The sequence below is a fragment of the Schistocerca piceifrons genome, chromosome 2 (genome assembly GCF_021461385.2).
Source record: "Schistocerca piceifrons isolate TAMUIC-IGC-003096 chromosome 2, iqSchPice1.1, whole genome shotgun sequence".
Classification (NCBI taxonomy): Eukaryota; Metazoa; Arthropoda; class Insecta; order Orthoptera; family Acrididae; genus Schistocerca; species Schistocerca piceifrons.
Genome location: NC_060139.1, coordinates 105,397,329 through 105,410,545, shown reverse-complemented (window position 1 = coordinate 105,410,545; position 13,217 = coordinate 105,397,329).

Here is a 13,217-nt window from a genome sequence, read left to right as displayed (position 1 = left end):
CATCGGGAAATGTCGTCTGCTAGCACAGTGTTGTTTTTCTGTGTTAGATCCCCCTAGAACATCTAAAAATTAGACCAAAATTGTCATGAACATCTAAAAATTGGACCAAAATTGTCAGGGTCTAACACAGAAAAACCACGACTTGCTAGCAGACGGCATTTACCGATGTAAGCGAGAAATCAGCCGAAAAATCACCGTAAGTACAAATCGATCTATTCTTAACGAACTATTTTTCGATCTAAAAAGCAAATTAAAATGTAAATAATTACAGACCACTGATGATGCTTTACCTCGAAAAGCGAAACTCGTCTGGTGAAAAAATCACGCATTTTTGTAGATGCAAAGACCGGTCAAAAACACCCTCATAAAGCAACTACGGACGCTATGGCCATATAAATGAAGAATTTATAACTTGCAGTATGCCATTTTGTTGTAACGGTGCATTGAAAATTTATCAAAGAACAATTTATCTCATAAAACCTCAGTTAACAATGTATCAACGGTAGATGTCGTCGAGAGATGCTGTCATGTCCAACACAGGAGAATGATACCGCATGATGAAATGCTTGTACAGGGTGTTCAAAAAGTCTCTTCGCGGTGCCGTATGATTGTTAGCTGCGCGTGCCGTACGATGTTCGACTGCCTGGGTTTTTCAACGAAACAATAAACGCACAACGACATTGCACTGATATTCTGTACCTATTTATAGGAGAACTTGTGTTAAGTGAAATACTGAACGGTTATTTTCAACAATATAGTGCAACCGCGTATACAGCTCGCGTTTCAATATCACTGCTTGCTCATATTTTTGGTGAGCGCATAATTTCACAGGCCTCCACGATCGCCTGACCTAACGCCACCTGACTTTTTCTTCTGGGGTGCAGCGAAACCAGCTGTCTATAAAAAACCGTCCAAAATCCATCGATGAATTGAAAAGTGCAATATCCACTTTCACTGCTTCTGTTACAGAAGAAATGTTATAGCTTGTGTTGGGAAACATGGTTAGACGTATTGAATTGTGTATTCAACAACAAGGGGCGACACTTTAAACATTTAATGTGAAAATTTTTAAGTAAAAATGAATATTCAATAAACTAATAACTTTTATTTCACTGAGTTTCATTTCGATATATTCACTTTGGCATACGGCACGCGCGGCTAACAATCATACGGCACTGCGGAGAGACATTTTGAACACTGCATATAATGGATAATGTCGTGAATTATACAGAAGAAGGATATAGATTCGCTTATTACTACACGCAAGTATTTTCCTTCTTCTTGTCGTAGTTAACACATTCTGGGACTTTTTTATGACAGTAACGCAAGTATGTTCTGCAATATTCAATGCTATTTACGTTTGCTCCTGATTAGAGAAAGGACAAAGTAAATATTTAAAAGGCTGCGAGTGTGCGTTTCCGCATGAATCTAAGAGAACGGCTTAAATTGCTGTGACTGAAACGAGCAGCAATAAAATTTATATTCTTTCTTGTCATAAATATCCCGCTGTTTATTTCGTTATATGTGGCGATTTCAGAGAATGTCGTTAGGCAGGAACCAACGAGGACAGCTTTAATTGCTGCGACGGAAACGAGCAGCAATAAAATTTGTATCCTTCCTTTTCCCAAATATTTGGCTCGTTATTTCCGAATATGTGGCGATTTCCAAGTGTGCGATCAGGCAGGAACCCGAGAGGACAGCTTAAATTGCTGCGAATGCAACGAGGAGTGATGACATTCATATTCTTCTTGTCACAAACTCTATAGCAATTTCTGCCATTGTCGATGTTGAGTGTGACTCAAAATGACGTCATGTTTAGAGCAAGTGTTGTGAAATTGGTGTTACCCAAAACAGTTGTGTAAACTATAAGGTATTTATAAGACGCAAGACTGAATGAAGATTTTCACTTTATTACACTGACATATTTACTGAAAATTACGACAGTTTTTAAAATCTATCAGAGAAAGTATTTGATTGTTACAAGCATAAAGCGGTGTCGTACTAGTGTGGAGTGGAAGCATCTATGAATTAACAAAGCAACAAACCATGAAATGCGGTCTACGACAGCATGATAGAGTTGACACTTCGATGTATTGTGGATTTTAAGTATAATACTAGCACAGCACACCTATAACAGCATAACATCACAAACGTCTTTTTAAAACATTATATATTAAAACGAGATATAACTTTCACAGGCTGTTTCCAAGCAAAACCCTTTGAAAGTGACATCTGAAAACGCATAGATCCGGTGTAAAGAAAGAGGTCATGAACAATTTTATTCAGAGAACGTTTGATACAGACCAGACTTGTTAGAACCTTGCTTGATATAAGAAGTTCTGAGAGCCTGGTAAACAACTTTCACAGATGTATTGAGCCTCCACTTACAGCATAATGGGATCTTTCAGTGAGAACAAACATTTCAAGCTGTCTAAGAGTTTATACGCCACTGAAGGACAGTTTTGTAAGTAGAATCTTGGAAACCAATGTGCCCGCAAGTAATGCTTTGCAGCTTTCAGTTCGCGTTACCACTAAGCTGAATGGACAGTTCTGAGGTTGAAAGCATATATGGGCCACACTGCTGACCCTAGCTAAATATCGCAGGTTCAAATGGTTCAAATGGCTCTGAGGACTATGGGACTTAACTTCTGGGGTCATCAGTCCCCTATAACGTAGAACTACTTAAACCTAACTAACCTACGGATCTCGCACACATCCATGCCCAAGGCAGGATTCGAACCTGCGACCGTAGCGGTCACGCGGTTCCAGACTGAAGCGCCTAGAACCGCTCGGCCACCCCGGCCGGCAAATATCGCAGGAAACCTAGCGCAGTTTTCTTAATTAATTTCGTCTAATTTTAGAAATTACGTAAGTATAATTCAGAATAAGACTGTTTATTTACAACTGACTAGTTTCGGGCTTCGCCCATTTTCACAAGCTTCGTATCTGTATTTAAGATATATTTGGTGTGGGCAGTTCTGTTTATGGCATCACACATAAATATAAATCGGAGCTTCATTATCCATGATGTGGTCCGCATGACAACTATATTTTATAGAGAGTGGAGAATTTATTGTTATTGAATTACACTGTGTCAACGTTGACTTACTTATAACAGGTTTTATCGCAAATTTTAACAAATTTATACTCTTCCACGAAGCTTATTTCAGGTGCTTGGGACTGACTTCGGTTCGAAATTAACTAATCGCACGATTCAAATAAAGTACTTTACATTACAGTCGCCAAAGAACAAAGTTTTCTGTTGTAACGTGTTTAGAGGCTGTGGATTGTCAGAGAAATCATATTTTAAGGAGTTTGGCTAGTACTGCATTGGATAATGTCATGAAATACCACCGTGTGTGTGTGTGTGTGTGTGTGTTGGGGTTTATGGGCGCTCAACCCACCGTATTTGGATGAATATTTTGAAGTTGAATTAACGTACGCAGTCCAACATGAAGTGCTTTCTGAAGCAGGCGATACCAAGGTACGTAAGTATAGATATAAAGTGCAAGTCAGTGGTGGCTATGAGTGTGAAAGCCTTTAGTGAAGAACTATGCTTCAGATATGAGTTAGAAGGTAGATATATGCAGAAAGATAAGCCTAATCATAGTCTATTACATAGCACATATAAAAATGTGTGAGATTTTGGCACATTTATAGTTCGATGAGATTTATGGCACATTTCAGAACTATGTATATTACACAATTGACAAAATTAAAGTGAAGAAAAGTAATAAGTTAAGAAACTTGGTTCAGAAGAATAGAATTGGGATTAAGAACACTGAGAAACTTAGATGATCTAAATGTAAGAGTAGCCAATTTATCGAATATAACGTTCGCAAATGAGGAGGTGTAAGTTTTAGGTAGGGCGTTAAAGATGAATGTCAAATCAAAGTTACGTAGTAGTGAAATTAAAAATATTATTGCTAATACTGAAGTGGTACTACATATGGCTCAGTTGTCAGCGCACGAGTGTAGCAATATCACTTGTAGAGTAGCGAAAATTACTGAAAACAAACGGTGCAAGACAAAACTGAACGGGGGATCTGATGCATCTGACGCTAAGGTATAGAGGAAATAAACAATATATTAAAAGGTAATAAAACAATTGCAGTTAAGGTGGACATCGGAGATACTTCGGTAGTTTTGATGATTATAACATAAAAGTAGAGGAATTTTTAGTAACAATAACACCACAAAACTATATTGCCATGCCACTAATAAGTTCAATGATTTGATTAAAAAGGAAGATAAACGACGAAATTTCATAATGCCTGATACGGAGAGAAAAGAATGATAGTTGTGTAAGCCAATGGTCTAAGGCTTAGACCTCAACGAAGGCTGTATAAGAAAATGTTCCCTATAAGGCCGACTGTAAATTTTATTGACAGCCTGGTTAACAAGTTAGGCAAGCCATTAGATTCCCTTGTTACAGAATATTACACGTTTGAGACTAAGCATAAAGTAAAGAATAATTCTTTATGTAGGGGGTTAAAGATGAATGTCAGTTAATGTGTAGAAGTTGCAGAACATACAGATCTCATTGGGGGTTGGGGGGGGGGGGGGGAGCCTGTTTCAATTTATGTAGTTAACGTGTAGACTAGACCATCCGAGGTATAGGGGTAGCGTCTTTGCTAGTCAAAACGTCCTCGGTCCACGGTCGAACCCCGCCTCGGCATAAGCGTCAGCAATGACAGCCGAAGACTTCCCAGCATAAGAAGTCACCCAGATTCTGCCAACACCCTTGTCAAAGAGGGCGGAGGAGCGGACATATATTCAGGGCACTCTCTTGCCATTGGAGCGGGAAACTGTTACAAAGGCGGAAGAATCAGTAACGATCAACGGCATGTGGATGCAATAAAAACCATTGCATTAATGACACATTACGTTTATCCACAGGTATGTGGCCTGTAATTGAAAAGTTATCTTGATGAGCTCTCATTGGCAAAAGATTTCAGATTACCCCTCTATTCGGATCATGGGGAGTGGATTGCCAAGGAGGTGGTGACCATGAGAAGGAGATTGAATAACCAACGAAAAGAAAACGTTCTACGAGTCGGGGCGTGGAATGTCAGAAATTTGTACGTAGTAAGAGGCTAGAAAATATGAAAACAGAATTGCTAATGGTCAATCCTATTTACAGTGGAGCTCAGTGGCATGAAATGGGAAAAAGACAAAGATTTCTGGTCAGATGAATATTCGGCTACTTCAAAAGCAGCAGAAAATCGTATAATAGGGGTAGGATTCGTTATGAATGTGAAGGTAGGACAGAGAGTGTGTTACTGTGAGCAGTTCAGTGATAGGGTTGTTCTCATCAGAATCGACAACAAACCAGCACGGACAACAATAGTTCAGGTATATATGCCGACGTCGCACGTAAAATATGAAGTGAGAGAGAAAGTATAGATACTGGGTGGGTAATTCAGTACGTAAAGAGAGATGAAAATCTAATAGCCTTGGGGAATTGGAATACGATTTTAGGGGAAGAGGTGAAAGAAAAGTTTAGAGAGAATAAGGACTTGGTACCAGGAATGAGAGAGAAGAAAGACTAATTGAGTTCTGCAATAAATTTTAGATGGTAATAGGGAATACTCTGTTCAGCAATTACAAGAGGGAGAAGGTATGCTTAGGAAAGACCAGGAGAGAAAGAAAGATATCAATTGGATTACTTCACAGTCGGCCAGAGATTTCAAAATCAGATATTGGATAGTAAAGAGTATCCAGAGACTGATGTAGCCTCCTATCGCAATTTAGTAATGATGAAAATTAGGCTGAAGCTTAAGAAAGGAGGAATCAATGCTCGAAGAAATGGGATACGGAAGTACTAAGAAATAAAGAGATGTGCTTAAAGTTAGCTATGGACAAAGATATTGTGATAAGGGATAGCTCAATTGGCAGTTCAGTTGAAGAGGAATGGACATTTCTAAAAAGGGCTACCACAAAAGTTAGAAGAAAAGGTTGGAAAAATGAAAGTAACTGTAAAGACACCACGGGTAACAGAAAAAAAAAGCTTCAGTTGATCGACGAAAGAAGGAAGTACAAAAATGTACAAGAAAATTCAGGAATACACAAATACAAACTACTTAGGAATGAAATAAATAGGAAATGCGGGGAAGCTAAGGTGAAATGGCTGCATGAAGAATGTGAAGAAATAGAAAAGGAAATGATTGTCGGAAGGATTAACTCTGCATGTAGAAAGTTTAAAATAACCTTCGGTGAAACGAAAAGCAAGGTCTGTAACATTAATATTGCAGAAGAGGAAGTGGATAGGTAGAAATAGTACACTGATATCTTCTTCGTTGGTGGGGCGAAACAGGAGCCGATATGGAAGAGATAGTGGATTCTGTATTAGAATCCGTGATTCAAAATCAAATAAAGGAGAGGGGATAGATAACTTTTCAACAGAGTTTCTAAAACAATTGGGGCAGTGGCAACAAAACGGTATTCACGTTGGTGTGTAAAATGTATGAGGCTGGCGATATACAATCATACGCTCGGGGAAACGTCATCCACACAATTACGGAGACTGCAAAGAGCCGACTAGAGCGAGAATTATCGCCCAATCAGCTTAACAGCTCGTGCATCAAAGTAGATAACAACAATAGTATACCGACGAATGGATAGGAAAGCTGAATATCTGTTAGATAAAGATCACTTTGTCTTTAGGGAAGGAAAGGTGCCAGAAAAGAAGTTCTGACATTGCGGTCGATAATGGAAGCAAGACAAAAGAAAAATCTAGACATGCGCATAGGATTTGTCGACTTGTAAAAAGCGTCTGAAGCGTCAAGTGCTGAAAGATATTCGGAATCCTTAGAAATATAGTGGTACGCTGTAGGGAAAGACGAGTGATATACAATACGTAAAAACACGAAAGGGAACAATGAGAGTGGAACACCAGGAGTGAAGTGCACGGATTAATAAGGGGGTAAGACAGGGATATATTCTCGCCCCCCCCTACAGCTCAGTTTATACTTCGACGACTAATTGACGGAAACAAAAGAAAGGTTCAAGTGTAGGATTAAAATTCAAGTGGAATGGATATCAGTGTCAAGATTCGCTAATGACATTACTGTCCTCAGTGAAAAGGAAGAAGTATTAGAAGATGTGTTGAAAGGAATGAACGGCCTAATGAGTACAGAGTATGGACTGAGAGTAAATCTAAGTAAGGTGAAAGTAACGAGAAGTAGCAGAAATGAGAACAGCAAGAAAGTTAACATCGGATCTGGACATCATGAAGTAGATGAAGTTAAGGAATTCTGCTACTTGGGCAGCATAATAATCCAGGAGGCCATTATAAGCACAGGTAAAAATCGTGTTCCAGACCATACGAAGTATACTGGTATCAAACATAAGAGTTAATATAAGAAATAAATTTGTGAGATAATACGATTTGGGCACAGAATTGTATGATAGAGAAACATGGACTGTGAGAAAGCCGGAAAATAAGAAAGTAGGAGCATTTGAGAGGTGGTGGTACAGAAGAATATTGAAAATTAGTTTAATTGATAAGGTAAGGAATGAGGAGGTTCGACAGAGAGCCGACGAGGAAAGCTATATATGAAAAACACTGACAAGAAAAAGGGACAGGATATGTTAAGACATTATGAAATACTTCCATGGTACTATAGGTGGCTGTAGAGGGTAAAAACTGTAGAGGAAGACAGAGATTGGAATACATCCAGCAAATAACTGAGGACGTAAGTTGCAAGGACTACTCTGCGACGAAGTTTTTGGCACAGGGAAGGAATTTGTGGCGGGCTGCATCAGTCAGAAGACTGACGCCTAAAAACTAAAAGAAAATCTCAAATTTGCCTTTTGTTTACATAACAAATATATTCCATTTCAGTACGGACTTAAAGACTATTTCATCTGTGGAGGAAGCAGCTATTTTACTGCGTTTCAATAGAATAGTTGCAATAGAATCTGGCCACATGTGTGATATATGAATTTACTAGCAATGAACCAAAATGAGTTCTTACATCTTGTCAATGCAAATGGTTCAAATGGCTCTGAGCACTATGGGACTTAACTTCTGAGGTCATCAGTCCCCTAGAACTTACAACTACTTAAACCTAACTAACCTAAAGACATCACACACATCCATGCCCGAGGCAGGATTCCAACCTGCGACCGTAGCGGTCGCACGGTTGCAGACTGTAGCGCCTAGAACAGCTCGGCCACCCCGGCCGGCTTTTCGATGCAAGCATAACATTGAAGTTGACAGTTAGTGAAGCAATGGTAGGAAATGTCAACTGCACGTAAATGCCTCCGGATGCACGTTCCTGCTGCATTTTCTTCCTGTTAAGACGGCGGTGAGCTGCAGGGAAGCCGGCTCCGAGGCGTTCTTTGCCGGTGGAAGCTCAGCTGGAGACCCCACGTGCGGCCACTGCCGCCTCCTGACCTCGGTCAGCATTCGCTGGGTCGCCGCCGCCGCCTTGAGTAAACACTCGCTAACTATAGCTGCCACTCTGCCCCAGTGCTCGACACACAGCACTTCGCCTGACCTCCCACTGTGGCGTTATTTCGATGCAACTACAGTTCACGAAATCATTGATGACGGAGCTAACGCCAACGTATCTTTTGAAATAATTATTCGCAATATATTGGCAGTCTTAAATGAATTCAAAACGAATTGCTGAGTGAAGGTGAAAATTTGAATGACTGTGTTTGAAAGGTTACGAGTGCACTATGTAGCCCTGTAATGGATTAAAGGGCAACAGTGCTAACTGTCTTTTATAGTGTACTTCCACGTGTTCGGCGAGCTGTTCTTTCGTGGAACATCGCAGCTCTGTCCATATAACATAAAAATCACGATAGAACGTGGGAAAAAAGGCCAGGTACCTTCCCTGTTCGTGTTAGCCAAGAGAATACCTGACGGATTCCTGGGTGTCAGTGTACATTAGAAACCTATGCAAACTGTCTCGACGAGTCGAGCCGTCACCATCCGTCACAAAGGAATACTGTGCTTGAGATCGGATCTCAGACCTCGAAAACTTTCAGACAAGGAGTACCCCGCCGGAGAATTACAACAACTAAAATTAGCATTCCAAAGGAATGGGTACTCACATCGTCAAATCTGATCTGTAGTAGCAGTCAAAATCAAGAACGGCTAAGAAACAGGTTCAGACTGAGATAGCAAAATAGAAGCCCAGAATCGCTTGTTTATGCTGGTTAAGTATCCTGAAAAATTGTCGATATTACGAGAAAATGACATCCAACTTTTTGACTCGTGTCAACAAAGATTAGAAGTGTTTTTGGTACGTTGGAGACGATCAAAGTCTCATATGAGGGACAACATATTGGAAAAGTTGAAGAAATATACGAGTAACGTCACCGACTCATCTGTCTGAAACACCCAAGCTAATAAACTGCCGTAAGCTACTGATTCGAGCACACTATGTGCTCAAACGTATCCGGATACCTAGTAGTCGCTATTAATATGGTTTGACCTCTGCTGGGGACACTGACTGTCTGTGCAGGAATGCAGCCCACTCTTCCTCAAGAATCAAAATCAGTCGGTTCTGTAACGAGGCCGACGTTGTAACTCATCCCACTCAGTTGGGTTCAGAACGGCACTCTGAGCAGGCCAATCCATTTCAGGATTGTTATTCATAGACCATTCTCTCAAAAATATACAAATGTGTGTGAAATCTAATGGGACTTAACTGCTAAGTTCATCAGTCCCTAAGCTTACACACTACTTAACCAAAATTACCTTATGGACAACCACACACACCCATGCCCGAGTGAGGACTCGAACCCCCGCCGGTACCAGCCGCACAGTCCATGACTGCAGCGCCTAAGACCGCTCGGAAAAATCCCGCGTGGCACCATTCTCTGACAAAATGTTCAAATCTGTGTGAATTCCTAAGGGACCAAACTGCTGAGGTCATCAGTCCCTAGCCTTACACACTAATTAAAATAACTTATGCTAAGAACGACATACACATCCATGCCTGAGGGAGGACTCGAACCTCCGGCAGGAGAGGCCGAGCAATCCGTGACGTGACGCCGTACACCATGCAGCCACTCCGTGCGGCCATTCTCTCACAGATGCTGCTTTATGACAGGGTGCATTGTCACGCTGATACAGTCATCATCTCTGAACTATTCCTCTACTGTAAGCAGTACACCTTTCTGTAGAAGGAATTCATATCCTTCGGCATTTAGCGTTTCCTTAAGTGCAATAACAGTACAATATCATAACCCTGGAAAACACCCCCATACCGTAATACCTGCTGCGCTAGTTTCAGTCCTAGTCGAGCAAAAGGGAAATTTTATCAAAAGTCGATGAAGGCGCAGTTGGACGATGGAATCTGGGGTCGCTGGCAGTGTGTGGTAACAGTCGGGCGCCTGCCGGCCAGACAATGTAAACATGGCACTCGCGGGCGCTGAGCTGCGACGCTAGTATTGCGCGCACGATTTGTTTTGAGTGGTGCAAAAACGAGGCAGGAAACCGCAGCGTTGCTTCACGTTATTGCGATGTATGAGAGGGGGGGGGGGGGGGCACTAGGCCAGAGCCAGAAGGGCGATTTGTAAGTGGCTGACGTGTGGGAATTTATCTCTGCCATACTTTCTGTCTCTCTTTGACAGTATGTCAGAAGCGAGGGGAAAACCAGTATAAATGCACAGGCAATTTTAGCTTGGGACAGAGTGTACCAGGTCAGTCGAGCGCTGGCACGGACCTGTGCTCGTCTACGCTTATAGGGACGAGTCTGGCAGCAATGTTATAAGTATTCGGCATAAACTTGTACTTTGTTTCTATGTACTTGTTCGGGCTATATTCCGCCTCTGCGGACACAACACTGGGTCAGGACGGAACGGCAGCCTGGAACTTGGAGATCGCACAGTCTGCCTGAAAGAGGGCAGTGACAGCGGTCAGCAGCGTGTTCAGGAGGGGCTCAGTGCCATTCCAGTCTACGGGCCACGTTCGCTTCCCACCTGGCGTATTGGGGTCCGAACGAGGCGTACACTGCAGGAGGCGCAGCCGCGCTGCGACAGCGCCAGAGACAGCGGCGGGTGTTGCCACCGGCAAGCACCACTAGCGGCAAATTGTGGCACAGCATCCAGGAGGGCGCGGGTTCTAGTCCGGTCCTGTGCTGGGAGTAGAGGCGGTCCGAGGACCACAGGTAACTAGTACATCCACTTCGTCTCACTGTCGGACAGAGCAGGCCAAATGGGGCAGAGGGCTGTGAGGACCATGGACAGTAGTAGTCTTCGGAATCGCGAGCAGGATGGCGCAAGACCCATCGGCTGGCGGCGACCGGTGAGTGCATGGCCGACTTCCAGCTGAGCGGCCTTGATGAAGGATGAGGGGGCAGCGGCGTCGGCATACCAGGAGTTGCTGAGCCGGCTAAACTCTGGGGGGGGGGGGGGGGGGCAGTGCTGCGGGCGGCATGCCGACACTACGCTGCACCCATTGGGTACTGTAAATTAGCTGAACAAAGTAATGCTACCGAATGCCACTGTGTCACTCTGCACTGCTCCTTGACGCTCTTGAACTTGCTTGGCCTCCTGATTAAATACGGCGCGGTGGGTCCCGGCTGCAGCTCGGCTATCTGGAGTCCCGGGTTCGACCCCCGAACCTGCAACATACCACCTCTCTGTTGGCACTACACGTGACACCAGGTAACGTTCTCCAGCCGTCAGACAAATTCAGACCGGTACTTCATATTTCCACAGGATACAGCGTGATTCATCATACTCAGTCACTGGTTTCCACTTAGCCACATTATAGTAGCGTCACCTGAAGTGTCGCTCAGTGCGCTGGCGTAAGCTGTCGCCAGGACACGGGTCAGCAAAAATGAAGCGAAGATCGATTAGTAGGTGCTGAATCAAACCTGCCTATCACGAGAGAGGCTAGAGCACACCCACAAGCAACACGCCGCCAACGCCCTCCCGGCAGCATGTATTTAGGCTGCCGCCGGTGACTGGGGGCACACGCACTGACTCACTTTTCCAGTTTGACGTCTGTCAGTCCATTCGCAGAGTGGAGTCAGTTCACCTCACAGGCTACAACAGTACAAAGCGACCAGATTAGTGACTATAGCGTAACTTTTACTTTTCCAGCAGTGAGACTAAAGCTTGTAATAGCAAGATTACCGATATTGTCTGCAAGAGGACTATTACTAATGAGCTTGTAGCACAACACATGGACTCCAGTTAATTTTCACCTGAACAAAGAACCGCATCAATCCACATGTGCTCTTGTGTTGTAGAAAGAGGATACTGGCCACCTATAACAACATCCTCTCCCATGCTTCCTTGCAGTACAAGACTCGACCATTGCACCCTATTCTTTGCAGAACCCTACCCACAGTCACTGTGCTAGCAGGACTGCAGATAGAACTTCGGAAGTCACCAGTGATTCCTTCAACTGATTTTATACTATTTTTTACAACATTTTCCCCAGTGCTCGATGGTCACTGTGCGTCAGTACAAGAGGTGTGACAAGTAGTGATTTAGCTGTGGTTGTTGCTACGCGTTTCCACTTCACAATCACATCACCATCAGTTAATTTACACAAGTTTTGAAACAATGTGGTGTCCGTAATGGATCTGTTGCTGACGTGATATTCAGTGACTAGGCCACTTTCGAAGTCATCGAGCACTCTTCACCTACTCTTTCTCCTTTTTCTGCTTTTCTAGCGACAACGCAATACTATCCGCTACCTTTTATACTGGCACGTCCACCTCTGACGACATCCATTGGTCGGTTATGCATTACATAGGGGTTTCCGGACATTTTTTATCAGGTAGTGTGTAATCAAAAAACGAAGTGCTATGAGACGAGTATCATGGTGCGGACTTCCTTTCCTGGGAAGAGACGTTAACGAGTCTGTCGAACTGTCGAAATAAAGATGCTTGAGAACTTAACAAACTGGGTGGGACACTTGAATATAAATAAGGCTAGTAGTCTCGCCGGCCACAATGTGTGCCCGACCTGGCAAGCACGCTGAGTGAATACGCGTTTCAATGAATACTAGAGCAAATTCTCAAAAACAGAAAGGCTTACCAGACGTCGGGTGTCGAACTCGGCTATAAAAAGCTAAGTTGGTTCACAGTCTGGTAGGAATCCAGGCAGCGACCACAGGTGACAACACAAATTACAGCATGCAAAGAAGATGACTGGGTCGGTCGTCGAGATACTGCGTAGAACAACAAACAACAGCTTGGTTGAACGCCTTGAAACACACCATTAATCAACTTGAAAGATTA